We start from the raw sequence: 25,573 nt of genomic DNA, 5'->3' as shown, positions 1-25,573 counted from the left end.
CAGCCCCAGGCCAGGCTATGGGTTCCACAGACCACACCTGCTCCCTACAAAGCTGCCAAGGTGCCCTTTTGCTTAGATAAGGGTGTGAGGGCAGTATCGGGAGGGCAAGTGCTGACTGTGCCAATGGTTTGCAGGACAGCTTGGAGGAATGATCGCATGAATGAACGAATGGCTGAGTGGGAAGTTTCTCATCTGGGAGAGGGCAGGAGGTCATGGTGAGAGGGGTGTGGGAGGGTCTCCAAGGAGGGTAGGGTCAGCAGAGAGTCTCAGATCTAATGAAAGATTGCTTTGGAAATATTTTTAACCCCTTTAAAATATAATTATAGTAGCTAACATTTATTGAGTTCTTACTATATGCCAGGTACTGTGTGAAACGCTTTATGTAAACTATTGCATTAATCATCTCAACAACCTTGACAGGTAAGTATTATAACTTTCATCCCATTTTATAGATGAGGAAACAGAGGCCCAGAAAGGTTAGGCAAGTTGCCTGAGTGCGGATGGTAAGATTTGAACTCAGACAGTCTGGCGCCAGCACCCAAGGGCATTGCTCCCACGCTCTGGCAAACAACAGGGGGCCCATTTTCCAACGTTGGAAGAAGCCAGGGCCTGGCATGCCTTAGGGAATAGGCACCAACCCCGAGTGCTCCTGGGGACTGGGAAAGCCCAGGTCAGCAGAAGAGGAGAGGGGGCAGGGAGGTGAGTCTGGGGCCCCTGTGCCAGGCAGCAGGGACATTAGCATCAGGGGTCAGAGACGGCACTGCCCGCCTGCCTGAGCACCCTCACTGGCCACGCCCACTCACTCCGCAGAAATGAGCCTGGCCCGTTCACACGTGTCCCTAATGCCAGGTTCCAAGAAAGCCACCTAAATACCTGGTATTTGAGATGTAAGGAGACCGGCTCCCTGTACTTAGCGCTATGCTAGCTTTTCCAATTATAGCGCCCTATTTTCCAAAGTCTAAAATGGACATACGGTATAACTGTCTTGGGCCCCAAGGTTTCAGAAACACCCTTAAGGTTCCTGAAATACAATTGCATATTTTAGACTAATTCCTAAAGGACCGAGAGGGGTTATCTTTAACATCTGCCAGCTCTGACACAGATCTGGTCTTTGTTTGCAAATGAGGCTGGAGCCTGGAGCCTGGGCACAAGGGAACCATTGGTGGGTCGAGGTCTGTGCTGGGCTGGGTGGGAAGACCTGAAGGGCTGGGGTGGGTGTCGGGGGAGACACTGTCTTGACCTCCGGGAGCCCCAGGCTTGGTGGAGGAAGCAGGACCCATACAGAAACCCAGCAGAGGACCTTGGGGCGTTTGTGGAGGGTTTAACTGCTGCTGGCTGTGCTGTCACCTAGTGGGCAGGTGGCAGAGGGAGGCAGGTAGGGAGGCTCCTGCCCGTGCCTGGAGGCAGGCGGTGTAGGTGGGGGGGGGGCAATGGAGCTGAACTTTAAACGCTGGAGCCAGTGTGGCTTCAGGCCTGCCAGCGGGGGCATTTTCTGGTCAAACCTGACTGTCGTTTTTAAACATTTATTATGCAAGGGAGATGTGCTTTTCTGGTCTCCGCGTTTGGCCAGCAGACTTGGTGAGTAAATGGACTAGAACTAATCCTGCAGCTAAACAGCAAGGGCTTCAGAAAGTCAACGCCTCACTTGCCTAATAGCTCCCAGGGAGGGGCACGATATAAAGTATCAGCCCTTAAACTGCCCTTTTTCCTGAGATGGGGAAGCAGCGGCTCAGCGGCCAGGCCTCCTGAAACTTCTGTGAACAAACAGGGGACACAGCTGACTGTGGAGCTTGTTAGAAGATCAAGTGCTTTAAGTTTGAGGATGTCCCATGCGGGGGACGGACTCCCGGCCAAGCATCGGGAGAGCTGGGTTCCTGCCGGCTCGGAACTTAACTGGCTGGCCATCACTGCAGAAATCCGGCAGACCGTCTCTTTTCCCTGGAGGCCAGAGAAGAGTGGACAAAGCTCAGGAACTGAGGATACAGGGCTCCCAAACAAGGCTGAGACTTAGGAAACAGGGTCCCCCTTATTCACTTACCCAATTAATTACCAGAGAAGGCCAAAGGCGCCTGGGCAGCCACCTGGAGGGAGCCACTCTGGGCCTGGACAGATACCAGAGAGCAACCAGTACCTTCCGGCTCCTGGAACCTCTTGCCTGGCAGCGCCAGCCCCTCACTCCATGTGAGTCTGGCAGTCACCCAGATTGGGTCCCCAAAGGGTCAGTGAAGCGTGACCTGTGGGACTAGCCAGGCTATTCCTTTCTGGGGCAGGAAAGCAACCTAACCTGACTCTTTCCGCAGAGAAGGACTGGGCAAAGGGGCGTGTCTGGGTCTGGATAAGTTTCCTTCCCAGACTGGGGCTTTGGTGCTAGGACGATTCACTAGAACGTACATTCCATGAGGACAGGGATTCTGGGCTGCCTTGCACACTGCTTCCATCCCTGGGGCCTAATATACAATGCCTGGCACATAGTAGGTGCTCAATAAAAAAAAATCACCGAATTAATTAGAATTCATTTTCCTTTTCAACACCAATTCCATCTTCCAACACCAACTCATCTCCTACCTAAAGAGTAGCTCCTTGATAAAGCTTTCCTACTTCAGTGACGGCTACTCAAAGGCAGTGAATATAAAATTAATTTGCAAATATAATCCATTGATTCCCAACAACTGGCTATTCTGAAGGGAAAAAATAACAAATTTACATGATTATTGTTGTGTAGCAAGCCCCATGCTAGTTTCTTAACAGACATTATTATGGCTTAATCCTTTAAGGAAGGCCCTGTTTTACAAACATGAAAACTAAGGCCTGGGAAAATTACATAGTTCCCCCGAAGTTGCACCACTAGGAAATTGCAGAGCTGGGATTTGAACCCATTTCTGACTCAAACCCTCCTCTGACTCTTTTTTTTTTTTTAAATTTCGTGAAATTATTATTTTCCCAACTAGTTTTGTGATTCAAAAGGTAATTCTGCAAAGACCTGTTTAGCTCCTGTGTGTGCAAGAAGCCCCAGCCCCGATCAGTCTGGAGCCAGCAGGCTGAGGGACAACAGAGTGCCGGGCCTGATTGCACAGTACTCATGGCGACAGTTGCCCTAGTCTGCCCAGGGCTGCAATTCCCAGCCAACGCTGGCCCTGCTAGTCCTCAACTTAGTGACACCTGCTGTCCAGACCCACAAGGGATTATCCCACAGAGCGAGTGCACGACAGATTGTCAGAAAGTGATCTCTCCACGTGCTGCGTCCACAGCCATGCATGAGTTCCCAGAGCTGGAAAGTGCCTGGAAGGCACCTCATCTGGCCCATGGTCATCTCTCTGCTGCGGAATCGCTGACAGAGGATCCCTGAGTGTCCCCTACCGACCGTGGGGATGGGGGCAGCTCCTTCTGCCTTGTTCCTCCGCACAGTCTTCCTCCCCAACTGAAAGGACTCAGCCTGCAGCACTGCCCGTCTCGGAACCTTGTGTATTTGCTGAAACACGCTCCGTGGTTGTTCCCATGTTACTGCGCCGTGTGTACATGTATCAGCCCCCATTAGCGTGACCCCCTAGTGCGCACCAGGCACCGGCCAGAAGTTACTTCTAATCTACACTTGAACCGCCGCCTGCATCGAATGCTACCTGCACTGGGAAGCTGAGGCTTGGGCTCGGGGAGGTCATGAATCTCGCCCAACATCACTAAACTCGTGAGTCTCAGAGGCAAGATTTGAATCTAGGGCTGTCAGCCCCAAAAAAGTTCACTCAGCCAGTCTTTCCTAAAACTAGCGGTTTATCCACATTTGCTGAGAAGCTTTTAAAAAATACATCGTCTTTACAGCAAAGCTGTGAGAAAGAACGGGGCAGCTCTCTATGCATGGATATGGCTCGTGTGTGTGTCTAGAACATCTCCAGGAAGAAGGCGAGTAACTGGCCACCACCGGCCCCAGGGGGTGGTCTCCACGGGGACACAGGGGTTGGAGGGAGACTTGGTTGTCACTCTATTCTCTTCACTACTGCCTGCCTGCCTGCCTTTTTCCCCTCTGTTTTCTTCACCTTTTCAAAAATATATGAAAATTGTTTATTTATTTGTTTGTTTGTTTTTGAGACAGAGTCTTGCTCTGTCACCTGGGCTAGAGTGCAGTGGTGTCATCATAGCTCAGACTCAGCAACCTCAGACTCCTGGGCTCAAGCAATCCTCCTGCCTCAGTCTCCCGAGTGGCTGGGATTACAGGCATGGGCCGCCACATCTGGCTAACTTTTTCTATTTTTAGTAGAGAGAAGGTCTCACTCTTGTTCAGGCTGGTCTCGAACTCCTGACCTCGAGTGATCCTCCCGCTTTGGTCTCCCAGAGTGCTAGAATTACAGGAGTGAGCCACTGCGCCTGGCTTAAAAAAAATGATTTTTAAATCAAACAAAAATATATTAATAGGCTCCAGGACCCCATTGTCAGACTGCCTCTGAATCTGGGCCTCCAGGCTGGGGCCTGGGAAGCTGTATTTTAACCATGCCCTAGGTAGGCGCTGGAGCCCGCTGATCCCAGACTCCTAGGGGCCAGGACCCAGCCTCCTCTCACCTGCATTTCCCCTCGTCCCCTGGTCCTGGGGCTGGTCCAGAGCTCTGTGCTGCCAGCTCCAGGAGGGACTGAAGCCTTAGACAGCTGCGTGGCCCTTTCTTCAGTGGCTCCTCAGGGACTTTTTCTGGTCGGATGTTTTGAGCCCCAGCCCTGCGAACACTCTGTGTCCCATGGGCTTGCTACCGCTCAGAGGTCACGGCCACACTTGGGCCTGGCCTGCTGCTCCTCAGACTCCCGCCGTCCTGCCGCAGAGCCTTCAGCCTGCAGGTCCACGTGACTACTGCTCCCTTTCGTCAGCGGCGGCCTCCTGACCACACTGCTCTGCTCCTTGGCCTTTTCACTTCCTAACACATCTTGGAGACCTGTCACGGTCCCACGCCAGGGCACGGAGAGCGGCAGAGCATTCTCTGTGTCACGGTGTTAGTGTCCACCCGGGAGCCAGTGGGGCGGCAGCGACCACAAGAAATTCCGGAGCCCTGCTGTGCTACGCTTGGCTGTGTGACCTGGGCCGGCTTTTTTTTTTTTTTTGAAACAGAATCTGGCTCTGTTCCCCAGGCTAGAGTGCCGTGGCGTCAGCCTAGCTCACAGCAACCTCAAACTCCTGGGCTCAAGCGATCCTCCTGCCTCAGCCTCCTGAGTAGCCGGGACTACAGGCATGCACCACCATGCCCGGCTAATATTTTCTATATATTTTTAGTTGTCCAGCTAATTTCTTTCTATTTTTAGTAGAGACGGGATCTCGCTCTTGCTCAGGCTGGTTTCGAACTCCTGACCTTGAGCCATCCTCCCACGTTGGCCTCCCAGAGTGCTAGGATTACAGGCGTGAGCCACCGCGCCTGGCCTTGGGCGGGTTTTTGATCTGTGTGATGTGAGGACGGGATTGGGACACCTAGAGCTCTTTGGGTAATGCCTGGCACGCAGGACACGAGCAATGCATGTTCGCGATGATCACGGCAATCGCTAGAATCTCTGCGGGAAAGGGGGAGGGGGAGAGGAAGGGGGGAGAAAAGGAATATAAACGTATTTATTGCCAGCGATCTGTACACTTAAAAATGGTAAAGATGGCAAATTACATATGTATATATTTTACTTCAATAAAAAAAAAATTGAAAAAAATAAAAACCTCAGCAGGAAGACTAGGAAGGGGTAATCAGGGTCCTGGGCTCTGGAGTTGCACAACTGGCTTCCAATCCCATTCTGTGTCTCTCTAGCTCTCTTACTAACTAGCCTCTAATACCTCAGTTTCCTCATCTGTCAGACGAGGAAGACTCCTACCTCACAGGATGGCGGAGGACGGTGTCTGGTGCCAAACAGGTGCCCCCAACTCATCCGTAGCAGGAACAATGGCATGAGAGTGGGGCAGAGGAGGGTGGCGGGCGGAGCACGTGACGCCTCCCTCTCTTTGCCCCTTTGCTGTCCCAGCTGGCAGCATTGGGTGGGGGGTTGGGGGGAGCGGGTCGTGCCCAGGGGGAATGTAGCCCGAGGGAGACCCCGGACTGCCCAGTATTCATTATGAGGGGGGAAGCGGCCTGCCACCCATGCCCGCCATGTGCCCGTCAAGGCTCAGCACGCCGATTTCCTGTTGAGAACTGGGACCACAGGAAGCCGACCGCCACCAGAAGGCATGCCACTCACATGCGGGAGCAAACTTCACCTCAAGGCTAGAAAGTCTCCTTAGCCTCACAGTGGGCTGTGAGAACGCCTAGGCCAGGGGTGAGGAGCGTTTTCGTGCTGGAAGGCCGCCTTAAGTTAGCTGGAATCCAATAAGGCCGCATTCAAGAAAGTCCAGTTGGACATACTTAAAAATGCACATTAATTTGGAAGGCAGCTATGCTCACCACTATACCACCAACGCAATCAATATTTTGTAAAAATCTGACTACTGTGTACTTAACAACTTCAAAAATGAAAACTATTTGTTAATTTTTTAGAGTTAACTAAGCCTTTTAATGACTTTGTTGTGTCTGCTTTTTGTTGGAAGGCATCTATCTGAATATTTGGTTGCAGTGTGGAGGTCTGCAGTTTCAGTTGACCCTCTAGATGGGTTTAAGTTGCTACTTTAGAAGTTGCTTCGCTGGTATTATTTCCAGGTCTTACTGCTGCTTGAAAGAATTGTCTCTGCTTCTGCTTTTCATCTTTTAATTTCTGCAATACAGCCTTTCGTGCCTCTCCCTCTAATTTAAAATATTTGTGGTCCTTATGAGTGTTACAATGATGATGAGCCTTGAATTCCTTTAATGTTGATATTGCAGTATCATGAAGCAAGCACATCATCTTATCTTTAGCAGAAATGAGATAATATTGCAATTCCAATCCTCATTTAAAAATCTGGTTTCTTCCTTCGGCGTTGTTTTGGTCTTCTTTGACATGAAGGCCTGTTAAGCAGACAGAATTTAAAAAAATACTGTTGAGCTGTGCAACTATTCGCAAATCCCACTTCAAACAGAAACATGGTGAACAGTCTTCAAAAGCTGGGGACAGACTGGCGTGCTCGAGCCCCGTAAACTCTCACCAACCAGCCTCATGGGGTAGTGGCGCCAGCCAGGCAGGGAAATTATAACTGAATCATGAACGTAGCAGCGACCGATTCAGCCCTTATGGCCTACTAATGTTCTAATTGTCCTGGTCAATCTGGGAGGATTCTTTTGTTGAAACTCATTTTATTCTTTGGTATTTTAAATATGTTCATTTGCAAAATAAAATGAAAATATAAAAGACGAACAAAAAATGTAGTAATAGAAATTAAAAGATTTGTTCTGTAAAATTTGGATTCAGTCAAAAGGCCACACTTAAGGACCTAAAAGGCCACATGTGGCCTTAAGGCCACAGGTTCCCAACCTCTGGTTAGACTCAGGGACAGCAGAGAAAGCAGAAAAATGGCACGTGTGCTGTGTCCATGGGCCTGGGCTCTGGCAAGCCCCACTCACCAGCCTTAGAGGAGCCACCAGCCATGCCTCCGTGGTCCCTCGTCTGTGTCTGAATGAACCCCTTCTGACACTGCAACCTTTCTTTAGCAGGGGCATACTTTTTTCTCCCTGATCAAAGCAGGAAAAGTGGCCGTCCCCAGCCCCTCACCAATGGGCTTGCTTTCCATAGGACCAGTGAGTGTTAGTCCCTCCACTGTCAGGTGTCATTCACTTGCTTGTGTCTTAGTTTAGTAGTAATTTATCAGTCTGAGCTCCCCTTAATAGACTGACAATCCCATGAGGGTTGGGAGGCAAGCTCCTATTCCTCTTAGTATCAGTACTAGAGATTAGATCAGTGAAGCTCAATGCAGCGCTGTAATTACTGGTATCTACAAAGATACTGACAGAGGGACAGGACAGTAGCTAGAGTACTGAGCTCACCCAACGGAGCAGGCACCGTATCAAGCACTGTCCCAAGCACTTCAGGGGTATTCATTCGCTCATTTCATCCTCACAACAACCTTATGAGACCAGTGCTCTTATAATCTTCATTTCTAGAGAGGAACTGAGGCACAGAGCAGTTGGGTAACTCGTGCAAGGTCACACCTAGCAGGTGACAGGATTCAAACCCTAGCATTCTGGATCCAGAATCCACTTCCTACCACACCTCGAGCACTCAGTGAGCGTTTGTGGAGTGACTGAGTGACCAAGGGAAGTGCAGACAGGCAGGTACACCAGGGGGAGGGCTGAGGCTCTGACTGGCAGTGGGGACCAGGCCTGGGCTCCTGGACTGATTTGGGGGTTGAAGTCAGCAGCCTGGCATCCGAAGGCCTCTAGGCGCTGGCTCTGCCTTGCTTTCTACCAACCACCTGGCCCCACACCGGCTGCCCAAACAGGACTCGGTTGCTAGGGCCCTGGCAGGGAGGCCTGACCTTATAATCCCTGCCTCCCCTGGGAACCCGCCCCCCTGGCCATGTCCATCAGGGTCATCTCGTGTGGCCTGATTGCTTCCCCTCCACCCTCTCCTTCCTTGTACTCCTCACTGAGGTGGGCCAGGCCTAGCTCTCTTCCCTCATCCTGCTTCTTCAGGCCTTCTTGAATAATTAGTGGTTAATTACTAATAGTCTAGGGTCAGACTGCCTGAGTCCCAGCCCTGGCTCTGCTATGTGGCCTTGGGCATATTGCTTGACCTCTCTGGGCCTCATTTCTCCATCTTTAACATGGAAATCAAAACAGACTATTGTAAGGATTGGCGTGAGGATTAAATGAGTGAAAACATTTAAAGAGCCTGAGGTCTTCTGAGGCAAAGAGCCTCAGAAGAGCTGTACATCTCAAACTGCATATACGTTTCGGTGAATATTATTATATTTCTTCTTACTCACTTATTTAAATTGATGACAATGCAGCCAGTGCAGGGTGAGGGGAGAGATCCCCAGGACAGATAAAGCACCAACATCCCTAGTCTGGCTTCTTTGGAAAACCAGAGCTGAGCTGCCAGGGTGCTCGCTCCCTTGTGCTTGCTTAAAGTCATTGCTGGGTTAGGGCGAGAGAGTGAGAAGTCCCCTCCCCAGACACCTCAATGCAGGAGGCCGTATGTGGCTGCTGTCCCCTCTGCTGAGACAGACAGCCAACGTCATCGTCCGATGCTTAAAGCTCAGCTCTATAGGACCACAAGGCACGGTTTCCTACTTGATTATTTAAATGGATTTAGTTTTATTTTCTGTAGTCTTTGTCATAGTTGTTTATGCACAAAAAGAGTCACATAGGGCCGGGCGCGGTGGCTCACGCCTGTAATCCTAGCACTCTGGGAGGCCAAGGCGGGCGGATTGCTGGAGGTTAGGAGTTCAAAACCAGCCTGAGCAAGAGGGAGACCCCGTCTCTACTATAAATAGAAAGAAATTAATTGGCCAACTAATAAATATAGAAAAAATGAGCTGGGCATGGTGACACATGCCTTTAGTCCCAGCCACTTGGGAGGCTGAGGCAAGAGGATTGCTTGAGCCCAGGAGTTTGAGGTTGCTGTGAGCTAGGCTGACGCCACGGCACTCACTATAGTGTGGGCAACAAAGTGAGACTCTGTCTCAAAAAAAAAAAAAAAAAAAGTCACATAGTTCTCTGAGGTTCCTTAGGCACACAGCAGTCTCACTGAACAGAAGTGACCACGTTCACTTGTGGTGACAGAGGCTTCTAGGGTTGGCTCTCTCCCATGCTGTGCCTGCCCACGGCTCAGTGCACCCCGCCCCCCACCCGTAATCCCTATGTCATTCTGGTAAGATGGGAACAGAACATGACCTTGTAAAAGCAGTGACATCGAGGGTTGAGCCATTTAGTAAACTGTGATTGGTTTTCTTTTTTCCCCCTTTGCACAACTTTCTATCCTTCCTGGAATTTATTATGGCCCTTTTTGTTGTTGTTTATCTGATTTTCTATGTACTTAGAACTAATTCAATGGCTTCTCCCTCTCTGCTAATAATAACAGCTGACTCCTGCTGGCCACTTTCTGGATGCCGGCCACCGTTCTGAACACTTGCCATGTGGTAACACATTTTAATTCTTATAATAGCCCTCTGAGGTGTACACTATTGTGATCCCAATTTACAGATGGGTAAATTTAGGCACAGAGAAGTTAAGTGACTTGCCTACAATCCCGGAGCAAGTATATGGCAGAACTGGGATTGGAACCCAGGCTCTTCACACTGAGGGGGCCTGTGCCTACCTGGCCTCTCCTGGCCTCTGGGAGTATATCTTCATACCAATCTTCTCCAGACCCTTCCTCATCCTCCCACTATTTTCTGGGTTCAGTCTCATCTCCGCACCTCAAATGTAAGCTCAGTGTGGGCCAGCCCCGTGTCCTGCTTTTCTGCAGTCCTGGTGGCAGGGCTGGACCTGGCGGGCCCTCTCGTGCTTACCGTATCGGTCCTGCGTGGGCTGCCGGGCTGCCTGCTTGTCCTCATGCTCTTCTCCCTGGGCCTTAGATGCAGGGGACAGGGCAGGGACCACCGCTGGTTAAAGCACAGCTGGGCCTACGGAGACTCAGAAAGGCCAAAATCAGTGCCATAAGGCCTCATGGCCAAGGGACTGGGGTTCGAACCCCCTCCTTCAGCTGCCAGTCCAGGGATGTTCCAAATGTGTTGGGCTGCCTCCTACAGGCACAGGCACATACACACCATACATGCTACACACACAAACATATACATACATTATTCACATATACCTACTGTGCACACACATTTCCATATGGGCACGTTATATACACATATGTATAGACACAATTGCATCTTATATACACATACACAGGCATACACACATGCTCACATAATACACATACATGCCACTTATACACAGATGCATTAAAGCCACAAACACATACTACCACACAGAAACACATCATAAAAACACATACATACCTTATTTACAAACACAAAACCATGTATGCTATAGATTCACACGGACACAAGCACACAGCATATACACAGATCGCACAGACAAAAGCACACACACAAATATGTGAATATAGACCTGTACACACATAAATATACCGGTCATATATGCATGATACATACAAACACAGTCATGCAAACATACGCACATGTTTTTCACATACAAAAGCGTATAAACGCATCTGCACAAAATGTGCAAAGAAACACATACGTACACAAAATCACGCCCATCCGCAGATGCAAACACTCGAATAAGCACACTCACATCATATGCACAAAGGTACATACACACGTGCATGTGTGTGCATACACCTGTGTATGCCTGCCTGGCCTGGTTTATAGTGGGAGTGATGGGCGAAGGCCCGTGATACTGGGTCTTACAGGTGTGGGACTAGTTGGGGTGAGCATGTTTCCTGACTCTCCACTTGGGTTTGCATCCTAGAGCACCTTCCTTGAACAGAGCTGGGACAGGGCTGGGTCAGCCCTGCCTATGACATCAGCAGGGTGGGCCGAGGGGTGTTGTCTGAAAATTCAAGTACGCATTCCCCCGCCCGTGGAGACTTGTGCGTCCCCCAGACCCCTGCCTTGCTCTGGGGCCCCACCCAAGGTTAGCACTGGCCACACTCCCAGGCAGGCCCAAGAAGCTGCGAGACTAAGCCCTTTAACAGATGAGAAAAAGGCTTGGCCAAGCAAGTTAAATGTTGTGAACGTCAATTTAAGGAGACAAGGATTCTGATCCGGTCTGTTAGACTTCCAAGCCACCACACCGTGCTGATCCACCCCTCTGAGAGTCTGGGATTCTCAGCCTGGGGCGGTGCACACAGTAGGTGCTATATCATCCTGGACAAATTCATCACTTTGGAGGACAGAAGCACTGTAGAGGCTGGGGTCTGACATGTGCTGGGGGTATTTGTCAGGCCTAGAACTCGGAGGCAACGCAGAGACCCTCTTCGTGTTTGGGGATCTTGCCGTTATCAACTCCAGCCCGGGGGCTCCCAGCCTCATTGTCTGCTGGGGGTGAGGGACCACCTGCCCAGGGAGGCCCCCAGAGGCCCAGGCTTGCTTCTCCCTCTCCTCCTTGGCCTCCTCCCTAGCCTGTTCTCTCCGCCACCCCCCGCAGCCCCCAGATGCATTCCTGTCCCGCACACATTCGTTTCAAGGGCTTGGCGATTTCTTTGCAGGATTTGATTTGCCGCTCAGGCATTTCCTCGAATGGCCCCTCGGTGTTTGCCCTGCTCCAGATGGCATCCAGATGCAAACATCCCCCTCCCTGGCTCCAGCTCCGCAGCGAGGGGAACCGAATCCTGACCCCCACTTCACACCCGCCTCCCTGCACCCTCGGCTTTGTTTCTTGGGTCTGAGGTCAGGCCACGGACCAACACCTCTGCCTGGGCTCCTCCAAAGCAGGGCTTCTGCCTCCCTCCTTGGCCTTTGTTCAATTCCACAGGTAATTGCTCCCGAGCCAAAGCAAATGTCAGTCAGCACGCTAGTGAGGGAGATATCACCAGCACGCGGGCCTGGCTGCGGGAGGGGGAAGAGCCGGTGTGCGACTGGGTCGAGAGAGCAGGTGCTGAGAGCCCACACCTCCCGCCGAGGTCCTTAGCGAGGACCCAATCCAGGCGAGGAAGCCGAGGTCAACAGATGACAGCCACGCTGACGGGACCAGTGTCTACGTGCTACCACAATGTAAAGACCAGCTCGTTTAGTCCTGTGAGCTGGGCATGATTATCCCCATTTCCATTTATAAAATACTGTGTGTGCCAGGCCCCACGCAAAGAACAGCTGACTCAAGCTTTGGGACACCTTGAGAGCTGGACATCATTGTCCCCATTTCATAGACAAGCTAACTGAGGCTCAGAGAGGTGTAGTCACTCACACAAGGCCACGTGGCTTCTTAAATGTCAGAACATAGCTCCAAACCAAAGGCTTCCAGAGCCCCCGGGGCCTCCGGGCCTCCCGTGTGCCCTGACTGCCTCAGCGGCAGGGCCAGACCTTCGGGAGGCTGTCCCCAGAGCCCTGTCCTGGCACAGTGACCACCACCCTGGTGGGAAACGTCTTGAGGGCCTGGGGGACAGTCCTGGGTAGGAATTCCTGGGGAGCCGCACTGTTCCGCAGGGGCCAGCCTCTCGGCCTCCCAACTCTCTGTTGGTGCTGGACTCTTGACCCGGTGGCAGGACTAGCTCTTGGCCACCCAAGAGAGGTGAGTGACCTCTGCTCAAACCCTCTGCTTCCCCTTAAAAGTTAATATTTACACACTCTCTGCCATGTCCCGTTGTTGCTGCCATGGATATCAAAGTGCTCCCTGGCCCCAGAGACACCCCCGGGACCCCTAAATCCTTCTCGGACTCCAGGTGGGGCCCCTTGACCCTCGAGCCAGCTGGAGTGACAGGCCGTGCCCAGGTGGACCGTGCTCTTCCCTGTGAACAGTCAAGCTTCCTTGACAGAAAATGGGGCATTTGGCACAGGCTCAAGGCCACCGTGCGGGCGTTTCCTAGAACCACTGGGCACCGGACCCCACAGGCTTGTGACGAGCCAGGGCTATGGGTCAGGCTCTCCCAGCCCGGTGCCTCAGGCAGCTGTGGGGACGGCCGCAGTAGCACCCGCTTGGTAGTCCCTGCTGGGCCTGAGGTGTGTGGGTGAAGCCATCTGGGTCTGCAGGAGGAACACCCTCCTGTCTAGCCTCCCCAGCCCCAGAAAACAGCAGAGCTGGCATGCAGGGCAAGTTAAGGACAGGCATGGGACTTCCGCCTGCCTGCCTCTCCCCAGTGCCTCCTCCCGGGAGCCTCCCGGGGTGCTAGGGGGCGGATGCCAGCGTTGGCCAGACTCCATCCTCTCCCACTCCCTTCCCTCTCTGCCTGTCTTCCTTCTTTCTCTCTGGACTCTGAGCCCGGCTTTGCAGTAGAAGGGAAAGATCTGCAGGGAAGAACCCCAGGCTGAGTCGGAGGGAGGAGCATCCCTGCAGCTGGCCAGACCTGTGTCCTCGGGCTGGGGTCCTCAGGTGGGTGCTTACTTGCTTTCTGAAGAATCCCTGCTGAAAGCATGTGGGCGAGTGTGTCTGAGAATTTTATTGGTGGCCAGAGAGAGAGGACACCGCCATCAGCTGCGTGTTGGTGGCCAGGTAGCCTGGGAAGGGACACTGTGGCCAGCATGCCAGGCAGGTTAATGTTTGACCTGGAGCCACGTGTTTTCCACCGGGTATTTTTATCCTCTGTACCTGGCAGTGGGCAGCTGTGGATGGAAGAGGGAGGGGGGAGGGGCCCGGCTGGGGTCCCGCCGGGCAAGGGGGTGCTGCAGAGGCCAGAGGGGCTGGCTGGGGGTGAGAAGCAGGGGAGGAAAAGCATGAGCAGGGACCTGGAGCAGCCGGCTGGCTCTCCACCCCCAGCTACAGCCCTGCCCTACCCTGGGGCTAGCCCTGGCTCCCTTCTCTCCAGGAGGACTGGCAGAGGTGAGGGCAAGAAAAAGATGAGGAGGAAGACACTTCCAGGGGTCCACAACTTCTCAGGATAGCTTAAAATGCCCCCATGTGCGCCCAGATTGTCCTCATTGGTAATGAGCCACTCTCATGTCCTAGACACCGTAAGTTAGAGATTTCTCCCTTCTGGGGATGCTGTGGACTCATTCTTTTTTTTTTTTTTTTTTTTTTTGAGACAGAGACTCGCTTTGTTGCCCAGGCTAAAGTGAATGTCGTGGCATCAGCCTAGCTCACGGCAACCTCAAACTCCTGGGCTCAAGCAATCCTCCTGCCTCAGCCTCCCAAGTAGCTGGGACTACAGGCATGCGCCACCACGCCCTGCTAATTTTTTCTATATATTTTAGTTGGTCAATTAATTTCTTTCTATTTTTAGTAGAGACGGGGTCTCGCTCAGGCTGGTTTCAAACTCCTGACCTCGAGTAATCCACCCGCCTCGGCCTCCCAGAGTGCTAGGATTACAGGCGTGAGCCACCTCGCCCAGCCTGTGGACTCATTCTGATGGTGGGAGTTAATCATAGCAGACTGAGACACCCCCTGCCTCCACCCACATGGCTACCCTGAAACCCCCCAGTCTAGGAGGTAGGGGCTGTGTCTCAGCTCATCATAAGAGCTTTGTGTATCTGCAAACAAGAGGCCTAAAACTGGATTTAAAACACCCACTGGGTCTGCAGAGCTCTGGGCTTCCCCAGCCCTCACCGCCGTCTCTCTCCGTCCTCCTCCTTGGCAGTGGGGAGCCCGGCCTGAGCTGACTCTGCAAGGCTGTTTACAGCCCAGTGGCCAGAGTCCTTCTCACTCACGATGAGGGCACAGGGGAGGGAGGCCCACGAAGGCCACGCAGCCCAGGGCCAGCCAATGCCATGGTGACAGCCAGGCAAAGCCAGCTTCCTCCCTGTCCCCTCCACCAGGTCCAGATGGGCTTTGAAGGTGTGGCAGTGGCTCCATGGGCACGCTCACTGACACCCCCAGATCACCACTGGCTCCCTGGCCCCGACACTCACCAGAGCGGGCTGAAGCGGGCGTGGCAGGCTGGCCCGCAGCCCGGGGTCCTTCTAAGGGCTCCCTGAGGGTGTCTGGGGGGGAGGATCGAGGCTGTGTGGGGATTGGCCAATGACAGTCGCCAGGTTAGCAGGGATGAGGTTGGCCAGAAGAGCACAGATCTCCAGGGAGGGCTCCCAGTTCTCTCTTAGCCTCCCAGGATTGCCTTGAAAGTGGGCGCAGGAGGGGGGCTGGGGAGTAGAGTGGGGCGCACCTCTCCGTCTGGACTGGAGCCCAGGCCGTCTCCAGCTGTGGTGACCAGTCCCCACTGGGGGACTGAGCTCCCCGCTCCCAACCTACCTCCCCACAGCTCTTCCCTCCCACTACACCCTAAACCCTGGCCTGCGCAACCTGCTCACCTGTCCTCGGCCGCCTCTCCACTCCCTAGAATGGGCCCGGCACTGGGCGAGGGCCGTTCGCCTGCACGGCCTCCCTCACTCCTCAAAACGCCATGGGTGGTGGGCCTCTGCACCCCCATTTTACAGATGAGGAAACTGAATAGAAGCATCATGGAACCGCTTCCCCAAGGTCACACAGCCAGTCAGTGCCCTGGCTGGATTAAACCTGAATCAGTCCGGCTCCAAATCCAGCCAAGAGAGTATGTCAGTCATGTATCCTGTGTGTCCCATGCTCCACGTCACCCCACTCTACCCCATCCGCCTGATCGGAGGGAGGGTTGAATGTCATCAGCTCCTACAACCCGCCATCTCATATTTCTCACCTTCCTGGAGTCTAACCTCATGCCTCCTGCTGTCTCTTACCCTGAAATCAGGGAAGGTGGGAGCAGAGATGGTCCCCTAACCCTGCCCCATGGCCTGTTTTTGTGTCCCCATGGGACTGTGGCATTTCTCTGTGACTCTGGAGGTTGAGTTGCTCCTGGACGCTGAACTGGGGGAGGAGGGGACTCTGGCCTTGTGCTGGGAGATGCAGGTGCCCTCTTGGGCCACCTTGGAGAGGAGACTTGGGCCCTGCCTTCAGACCCTGCCGTTTCCTACTGACTCCAGGATGGGTGAGGAGTCAGGAGTCAAAATAAAGGTGGGGACTTTGGAGACTCTCAGAAGGTTCTTGGCTTCTGATGGTGCTGGATTCTTTGGGACAATTCGAGGCTGTGCCGCTGGGGGCACCCAGAAGTCCTGGGGTCTGGAAATCCCCACCCGGCCCCCACATACCTACTGCCCTTGGCCTTTGTCTGTGGAAGGAGGTGAGGGGAAAGGACACAGGCTTGCACCGATTCCCTGAAGCCAAGTTCAGTTCCTCCTCTGGGTGAAACGGAAGGGGAATTCCAAAGACCCAGCTCAGGGCCGTGGCGTCGCACCCAGACCTTCCATTTCTTAGAAGCCCGCCGCTTCTGGTGGGCCCTCCTGACCTCTGGCTTCATGGCTGAGTTTGGCAGATGGGGCCATCGAACCCCGGTGTTCAGAGACTGGTGTTTGGAGAGGGGGGTGGGGAGACACCATACGACTCCTCGGCCCAGGAGATTGGAACGGAGGAAGCTCCTTGACCCTGAGCCCATCAAAGCCGCTCTCTCGGGTTGCCTTGCCCTGCCTCTCGCAGCCCACCCCTTTTCAAGAAGGGTGACAGTCCCACCACCACCATGGGGAGAGAAGCAGCCTGGGCTGGGCTGCCACCTGGGGCATCTCCCGTCCTTGTCCTCCTCCAGGCGTTCCGAGTCTCCCGCACTCCAGTGCGACGTCCGTGAACACCAGCTTCCTCCGTCCTGGGCTGGGACCCAGGAGAGACTCAGAACAGGAGCCGGCTGAGGCCCTACCCTCGAGACACTGCCGTCGGCGGGACACATGGTCACGCCGCAGGTTACAGCCAAGGAGAGCAATAATAACAGCTCGGGAGTGGGCTGAGCACTTCCATAATGGGACACTTCCTGTATATTAATGCGTTTAATCCCGTAACCACTCTAGAAAATTGGTACTGTCATACACCTACATTCTACAGATGAGGAAATCGAGGCCCGGAGCGGCTGAGTAACTGGCCCAAGGTGTTCCAGGCAGGAAGTAGCAGAAGCAGGACCGGAACCGGGTGGTCTGTCCCAGAGCCTGCGCTCTTGCCCTCCACACCTGTGCCTCCCAGTACCATGGCCACTAAAAGCATGTGACTCTTTAACTCCGAATTCATTAAAATGAACTGCAATCACAATTCTGTCCTTCAGTCGTGCCAGCTGCCTTTAAGTGCTCAGTAGCCACAGGTAGCAAGTGGCGGTCATACTGGACCATTCAGATGTTAAACATCTCCATCATTGCGGAAACTTCTACTGGACAACGCTGGTCTCCACTCTGCTGCTTCTGACGGAGCGACGGAAAATCATCCTTCAGTTGGTAGACTGAAATAATAACCAACGACAATGATAACAACAGCTGGAGTTTACTGAGAGCTTCCTCCATGCCAGGCGCAGCGCCAAACCCATAATCCTTACCCAATCCCGGGCTCAGGAAGGTAACTCAGGGTCACAGTAGCCAGGAAGTGAATCCAGGTCTGCCTGGTCCCAGAGTCCAGTCCACTCTCCCGTCCCCTCCTGCCCCACCCCCGGCCAGAGTTTACAGTCCCCTGGGGGAAGGAGGGGAAGGCAAGTACATGACATTTCACAAGACCAGGGATTAAATAAATCAGCACATAATTAACATCATCACATCTCCCCAAGCCTGGTGACCAGAACATTGCGTTAATGAGGTCAAGGTCTTGATTTGGAGCCTGTGAGCATCACATCACTTCACTTCATGGGAGAAAGCCTCGATCCCGGCCCTGAGGGCAGCCCCGGGCGTTGGGACTAGAAGGCAGGACGGGTGTGGATGTCACAGGACAGCCTGTGGCCCGCTATCAGAGGCTCAGCGCAGGGCTGGGCTGGGCTGGAGGCCAAGAAGAGTCCTGTTAAATGCTGGTGGGTATGCGTCTTCTGGACAATTGGGGATCCAGAAAGTAGGATGGGGTTAGCAGACAGCAAAGCCTGAGTTTGAAGCAAAGATGCAGCAGAAGGTAGAACAGAGCTTTTGAGACGTTCTTTCTCTTCCTAGAGTAAAACTTTTCAGGTGACATTGTGGAGACATTATTCACGGGTTTTTGAAGGCTGGGCTTGGGTGGTGAGATCTGCCTTTTGTGTCATGTAAGGACTGTTCCGTGGTTGGGAAAGTTAGACCAATTATATGTCAACCCCCACATGGAGTCTGCGGAGAAAAGGCCCAGGGAGTGGCGGGGTAGATGCTCAGCAGAGAGCAGGACAGGCCCGAGGAATACGTGAGCCTAGCCTGGGGCCAGGCACATGGTAGGTCTCAGTAAACATTAGTTCATGAAATAATCTCCCTCCTTTAAGCAGCTTTTTCCTGGGCCAGCATACCACCAGGTTTGGGGGGCTTTCATTATGGAAGAAATATGCCACAGGCGTGACACAGTGGCTGGCCGCATGAGTCAGGATAGACCACGCTGTGCTGCAATGACAAATTAACCCTGAAATCCCAGGGGACTAACACCACAAAGGTTCATTTCTTGCTCACATTCTTTGGCCAAGGCAGACTGGCAGGGGCTCTGCTCCACGTAGCTGCTTAGGGACTCTGGATGTTGGTTATACCAAATTTCAGCAAATGTCTTTGCTGCAGGGGCAAAAGAGCAGGAAGGCTATGCACTGGCTCTTAAACACGTTGGCCCAGTAGTGCCAGACAGCATTTCCACTCACAGCCATAACTAGTCCTGTGGTCCCACCCCTCAGTGAGGGGCCCTGGAATGGGGGGGGAAAGGGCGGAGCATGCGGGTATTTGGTGAGTACTAAATGTCTCTACCACTTCCCCTCTCGAAACCCCATTTTCTTCTCCTGTAAAAGGACTATTAGAATGGTTAAAATTTTAAAAAAAAATTGAAAATATCAATTCCTGGTGGGGATATAGAACAACAGGAAATCTCATTCATTGTTGGTGGGAATGAACTCATTCATTGCAAAATGGTATAGCCACTTTGGAAGACAGTCTGGCGTTTCTTACAAAACTAAATACAGTCTTCTCATATGATCAAACAATTGCACTCCTAGGTATTTACTCAACTGATTTTAAAACTTACGTCCACACTAAAACCAGCATATGCATATTTATAAAAACAATTTATTCAGAATTGCCAAAAGTAACCAAGATGTACTTTAAAAGGTGAACAGATAAACAAATATGGTTCATTCACATAATGTAATAATACTGTTTAGCAATAATAAGGAATGAGCTATCAACACACACAGAAACATGGGTGAATCTTAAATGCATACTGCTAAGCGAAAGAAGCCAGTCTGAAAGGTTATATACTATATAGTCCCGTTTATATAATATTGTGGAAAGGTAAAACTATAGAGACGGTAAACAGATTAGTGGTTGCTAGAGGTTTGGGGAAGATAGAAGTTGAATTGCTGAAGCACAGAGAGCTTTTTAGGGTGGTCAAACTGTTCTGTGTGATACTGTAATGGTGAATACGTGATACTGTAATCGCCAAACCCATAAATGTTAGAACACAAAGAGGGAACTTTAATATAGGCATATTTTAAGAAGTCATTTAGGAGGTTAGGAGATGGCAAGATGGAATGCAGAATGTGACAAAAGAACCTAGACAAAAGTATAGAACAACTCACTGAAGGGGATGGGAAGGAAAGATACTGATATGAGTAGTTTTGCAAATGAGTGAAGTCTGTAAGACTAAGGGCAACTGGAACTGCACCTAAGCACTGCACTCTAGCTGATAAAGTCACTTCCCATGTTTTTTTTAAGTTATTAATATTTGAAATCCCAAGTTGAATGAATAATGTTATAGATCAAATTGGGTTAAAAAAAGTTTTATTCTAATATGATGAGTTTATTTGATTTTAAAAGTGCTTGTGACTAAAACTCCAAAATAAGCAGGGCAAGAATGTTCTGGCAAATAAATGCCTGTGGAGATGGAATACTTTAGGGCAGGTCCACCATGGCAGAAGCTGCTGGAAGGAAGGGAACAGTGGGATTGGGATAATGCAGAGATGAAGATTTGTTTTTTGTTTTTGCCTCTTCCATTTTGTACTTGTTGACATAAATAAATTCAATACTAAAAAAGCCAAGAACATAGGATGCTCCAGGTTATGTTTAAAAAAAAGAATGAACAAAAATTCACTGAACAAAGCAGCATGACTAGAATAATTGCTCCCCTGTCAGGTGACTTCTTGGAATGATAACTCACTCATGTGCATAAGGTCTGGCGTTCTCTGTTAAAAACCCCACAAAACCACCTGATCCCTTCGGACCCCACGTAATAGAGGACATGTTGCTCCTTGTACTTTGGGGCGTGCAGTCGAGCAGCCAAGGCAGTGCACTGGACACGCATGTCAGAATCCCCACCCCAGCCACCAGCTATGAGACCCTGGGAGATAACCCAACCTCTCTTGGCTTTGTTTCCTCATCCCTATAACAGGCCCCAAATTCCCACCCACCACATGGCGGTGGGACATTGGAGAGAATGTATCTGGGCTAACAAGTACAGACTCAGGCGTGGCAAAAGCCTTCCATTAATGGTGTTGACTATTAGCTGAGGAGCTGGGGACACAAGCAGGTGACTCAGGCTGCCCTGAATGGGTCTGCATGGGCAGGGGAGAGGGCAGGCCTTGCTGGCAGAGCTGCTTGGGAAGGCCTGTCCTGCAGGGGCTCAGTTCGTGGCTGGGAAGGGAAGGGTGAGGGGGCAATCCAGGTGCAGGAATTGTTGGAGCCACATGTGGGGGGCTGGAGGGGAGGCCCTGGGAGCAGGGGAGGAGAACAGAGGCCTGGAAGGGCCCGAGAGAAGGTGCGGAGGTGGGCAGGGCCTCCAATTCTACTAGTAGAATTGACTATAAATTCTACTAGTATTTGTCAGCCTCGGTGACCTTTTTGGTGACCCTGGTACCCTTTAAAAATTAAACAGTAGGTGGTGGCACTTCTGGAGGAAGAAAATAGACCAAAGCTAGCACCTGTGCCAGGGACAGAGAGGGGCCCTGCACTGACATGAGTCCAGGTGGGTACACTATTGCTTTGGGGGGCCTGAATAGCCATGGCCACCCTACGGTCTTTACCCTCCTGGAGTCTACTTGAGACCTTGATCTTCAGGTGGTCCAGTCCGCCCTCACAACAGGGGAGGGCTCCCGGGACTCAGAGGCGGTTCCTCCAATCCGGGACCAGGCAGGAGAGGGCCGGGGATCTGGGGCCAGAAGCTCTGTGCCCCCTTAGACCTCAGGCCCCTGAGGCGAGTTCTCCGCATCCACCGGGGTTCCGTGGGGCAGGGTTGAGCCTGTTGCCTCCATTTCATCCTCAGGGTCCCACGAGGAGATCTGCCCCAGTGCACCCTTGGGGTGTGGGGGCAACAGCTCCCCCTTGCTTAAAAAAGTGTCCTCTGCAAACTGTGCCAAGTAACAGGCCCCAAATAAAAACAAGGAGGGGATTTTGTTGTTGTTCTACTTGACATAATTTCAAAGCCCATTTTTCTGGCCTGCAAGAAGATGCTTCCTCTGAGCCAACGCTGGGCCCTCGGGTTAGGTGGCAGCAGGAAGGTGCCAGGGACCTTGCTCTGGCCAAGCTAAATCCGTCTCCTAACCCTTGTGGCCAGCGGAGCTGAGGCGGGCCCACCACCCCACATGGCAGGCTTTTCCTGGGGCCGCCAGGCTGCGGCCGTCGTAAATAGTTTAACTGTGTTTATGCAGCAGTAACATGCGTGTTGCCTTTCGCAGCGGCCACATTCCAGAGGGCAATCTCGGGTGATTTACCTCGCCCCGCGTGGCGGCCAGTCCCCACAGTGGCTGGGTGGCCTCTGGGGCCCTACCCTGCTGTCCCAGGAGGACTGTTTTTAAAGAGCTGCCTGGCACTAGAGACGTCACACCCCACCATGCCACTGCGTGTGTGTTCCGAAGCCGGGCCTTCCTCTGCAGGCTCCTCGGGGCGCTCTGAGGAGGGTGAAGGGAGCCGTCGGGGTCGGGGTGTCCCCACCCCAGCCCTTCTGGCCTCCCCGGCCAGGGGAGTTGGTGTTTGGAACGTGCCCTTCGTGTTCACGGTGACGGGTGGACGCGGCTCCAGCTCTGCTCTCAGTACTGGCGCTGGTGTCCGTGGCGGTGGCAGCCCCGGCCATGATAAAATAGCAGCCACCCTTTGTGGAGCTCTGACTGGGCACCGGGCACCGGGCACCATTTTCTGTGCCTTATAAAGGAGGTGCTGTCATGAGCCCCTTTTATAGACAACAAAACTGAGGCATGGCCAGTCCACACAAGTGGCCCAAGGACACATTGCGAGTGAGGGGCAGGCCCAGACTTACCCAGCAGCCTGCACACCCCGCACCGCAGCTCTGGCCAGCCCCAGAGCAGAACAAGCAGCTGGGAGGTAGAGTGAGGAAGCAGAGGATTGTTGGTGACTGGGGCACACTCCCACATACCTGTGCCCCTGTGCATGCAGGCACACTGTACACACACATGAGCACACGCGTATGTGTATATTACACCCCCATCCACGAGTCCAACTATCCGTGTACTTTCCCCATGCATGCATTGCCATACTGACACGCACCCCAAAACTCTTGCATGGATGGAACACGTCCCACCACTTTGCTAACCGGGAGCATACTGCATTTCCTTTCCTTTGCTCCCAGGCGAGGTGTCAACCCCAGGACCAGCAAGGCAGACGGGGATGTTCTCTCATACATGTTTGCTCGACCAAGATTTTCTGAGCGCCCGCTGTATGCAGGGCCGTATGCTGGGTACTGCAGTGGGAGACTCAAACCGTGGCTCCGCCCAGCCCCTTGGGTACATCACGTGCAGGGCAGAGGAGGCCTGAGCAGTTGGCACAGTCATCCCATTGCCAGGAGGCAGCCTGGGAGTGCAGGCTCCCAGCACTCTCTGAGGGTGGCGTACTTGCCTCTGGAGGCCAAGTTCTGGGTACCTGCCAAAACTCAGGCTGTCCTACAGGTTTGAGGTCTAGAAGTGGTCCAGCAGGGATTCTGCACGCCTTTGCCAGGGCCCAGGCCCCTTCCCCAACATATTCATGGTGGAAGCAGCAGCACAGTGCCCCTGGACAGCCAGGCCGGCATGAGTCACTAGGCAGGCCCAGCCCCAAATGCCTGCCCACCTACCATCACAGCAGCGTGCTGGCCGGCCTGGTCCACGTGGCCTCCAAAAAGATCTGAATCTTCCACTGTATGAATCTTCCTGATGTCCAGTCCCTCTGCCAGCCCTGCCAGGCCCTGTGCTCTGGATTACAGGGACCTCACCCAGGCAATGAGGGGCCAGACATTTTATATGGTGGCATCTACTGCCCAAGTGCTGTGCCAAGAACCCCTAAGCTGGGAGCTAAGCTAAGAACCCACCGGCCAGAGCCAGCTTCATGGACATGAAACACGAAGGGCCCACGCTGTGTTTGCTTTACTACTCTGCTGTTGAAGTTCTTAATAGTTTTTGAGCAAGAGCCCCGCAAATCATGTAGCCGGTTCCGTCACTGGCTGAGGCTTTCCGTGGGTGAGACTGGCACAACCCTCCCCCACCCCACATCCTGCCGCTCCTGCACGCCCCTCGGCTGCCAGCTCGGCCTGCCGCCCTGGCTGGCCCAGACCGCCGAGATGTGGGCGGCTGTGGTTTCTCGGCGCCCACAGCGTAGCCGCAGTGTTTGAAGATGCACTTCAGTGGTGTCCTCAGACTGTGTTCCCCCTGTCGCCCAGCCTGCGGTCGCCTGCCTGCCATTGCCAGGGCATGAGGAGCCCGGGGAAGGGGGGCCCTCAACCCATATTCAGCTCCGGGCTCAGAGCCCACATATAGACTGCTCTTCCCAGCCCCACCCTAACGCGCACCAGCTCCTAGCTCTCCGAGCCTCAGTTATCTCAGTTGTAAAATGGGGATTAAGAAATTCTCCCTGAAACATTGGTGGGAGGATTCCTGGGTAGATACAGGGAGCACTTGGTAACAAGCCCAGCACAGAGCCAAGTCGGCAGAGAATAGTGCCCACCAAAGCCGCCCACAGTCCCAGTGGGGGCGGGAGGTGGGGGCTACAGGCAGACGTGTAAGAAGCTTGACTAGAATGCAGATGGAATATTGGAGTGAATGCCCCAAATGGGGAAACTGAGGCCTAGGGAGCGGACATGACTTGCATACATTAGGACTCAAGAGTCTTGTTGAGTCCGCACACGAGCGCTGCCCCGTCCTCAGTTGTGCGCGGGAGGGACGCCCATTCTGCGACTCAACGCCGAGTGCCGTGTTGACCAGTCCGGGCTCAGTCTCCATCGTGGCACGAGTTGGGGTCTTCCTGATAGGGTAGGGTGCCCACTATTTGGACATCATGCTTGCTTCTTCCCATCCCTTCAATCATTGTGTATTTATTAGGCGCCTCCTGTGTGTACACAGCACCTGCAGAGCCTCAGTGGCCGTCCTTGGGACACGCCACGGCAGCCCCGGGGAGCGATTCCGAGACAGCCGCCTGCCCTTTGCCTCCTGCAGCAGCGACAGGGAGGCCAGTGTCCCTCCACTTCCCAGCCCGATGGGCCTGGCACCACTGCGCAGGTCTGAGGAAGGGGACAGCGGCCGCGGGCCCTCCCTGCTTGTCGCCCCTTCCACGTCTCAGGCCCTTCTCTGCCCAGCTCTTGGGGCCACTTGTCTTCCAGGGGCCTGGCCCACCCTGAACAAGTGCTGGTGAGGACAGGACAGGCAGGACGTGGAAACTCGTGAAGGGACAGCAGAAAGTTGAAAGGAGGGCCGATGCTAAAGGGAGGTCTTGGGCAGCCACTGCGGGGGTTTGAGCAGGGCGGTGGCATGACCAGCTCCGTCCTTAAAAGCTCACATGGAGAAGGGGACAGTGGGGACAGTGGTGGACACAGGAAGGGCTGATAAGTTGCAACTACAATAGTCCAGACACCTGCCTCCAGGAGCCTGGACGTTGCGGCTGGCGGGGAGGCCTCAGCAGTTTGGAGACAGAGCTGCCGCCCTCCGCCTGCCGTGCCCCCCACCGGCCCGCGAGCATCCGTCCTCCCCTCGGTCGATTCCTTGTCCAGCCTGTGGTCCTGGGACTCTGATTTATTCAGCCTGGGAACCAGTCTGTGAGTCTCATGCCTGCCCCAGGCCTCAAAACAGATTATTTTTTTTTATTAGCTGTCCCTTGTTAACTCATAATTGCAATCATGTAACATTTAATAGAGGCACAAAGCGATCCCCATCACTGCTCCACAATTCA

General features: G+C 53.2%; 2 long non-coding RNA genes across 3 annotated transcripts; both read right to left on the bottom strand.

Annotated features, from left to right (window-relative positions):
• Nucleotides 1-1,507: 1,507 nt before the first annotated feature.
• LOC105875799 (uncharacterized) lies at nt 1,508-5,002 on the bottom strand. Its single transcript, XR_012919222.1, has 2 exons — nt 4,549-5,002; nt 1,508-1,938 (listed from the first exon to the last, which is right to left on the bottom strand). It is a non-coding gene; the product is annotated as an uncharacterized LOC105875799 (long non-coding RNA).
• Nucleotides 5,003-6,471: 1,469 nt separating this feature from the next.
• On the bottom strand, nt 6,472-14,028 carry LOC105875798 (uncharacterized). 2 transcript variants are annotated; one of them, XR_012919321.1, is made up of 3 exons: nt 13,905-14,028; nt 10,364-10,486; nt 6,472-6,923 (listed from the first exon to the last, which is right to left on the bottom strand). It is a non-coding gene; the product is annotated as an uncharacterized LOC105875798 (long non-coding RNA). The 2 variants fall into 2 exon arrangements; XR_001156141.3 differs by having other exon boundaries at nt 10,364-10,477; nt 13,905-14,027.
• Nucleotides 14,029-25,573: the final 11,545 nt, after the last annotated feature.

This window comes from Microcebus murinus, chromosome 5 (assembly GCF_040939455.1).
Source record: "Microcebus murinus isolate Inina chromosome 5, M.murinus_Inina_mat1.0, whole genome shotgun sequence".
Taxonomy (NCBI): domain Eukaryota; kingdom Metazoa; phylum Chordata; class Mammalia; order Primates; family Cheirogaleidae; genus Microcebus; species Microcebus murinus.
This window is presented reverse-complemented; position numbering and strand designations above follow the sequence as displayed.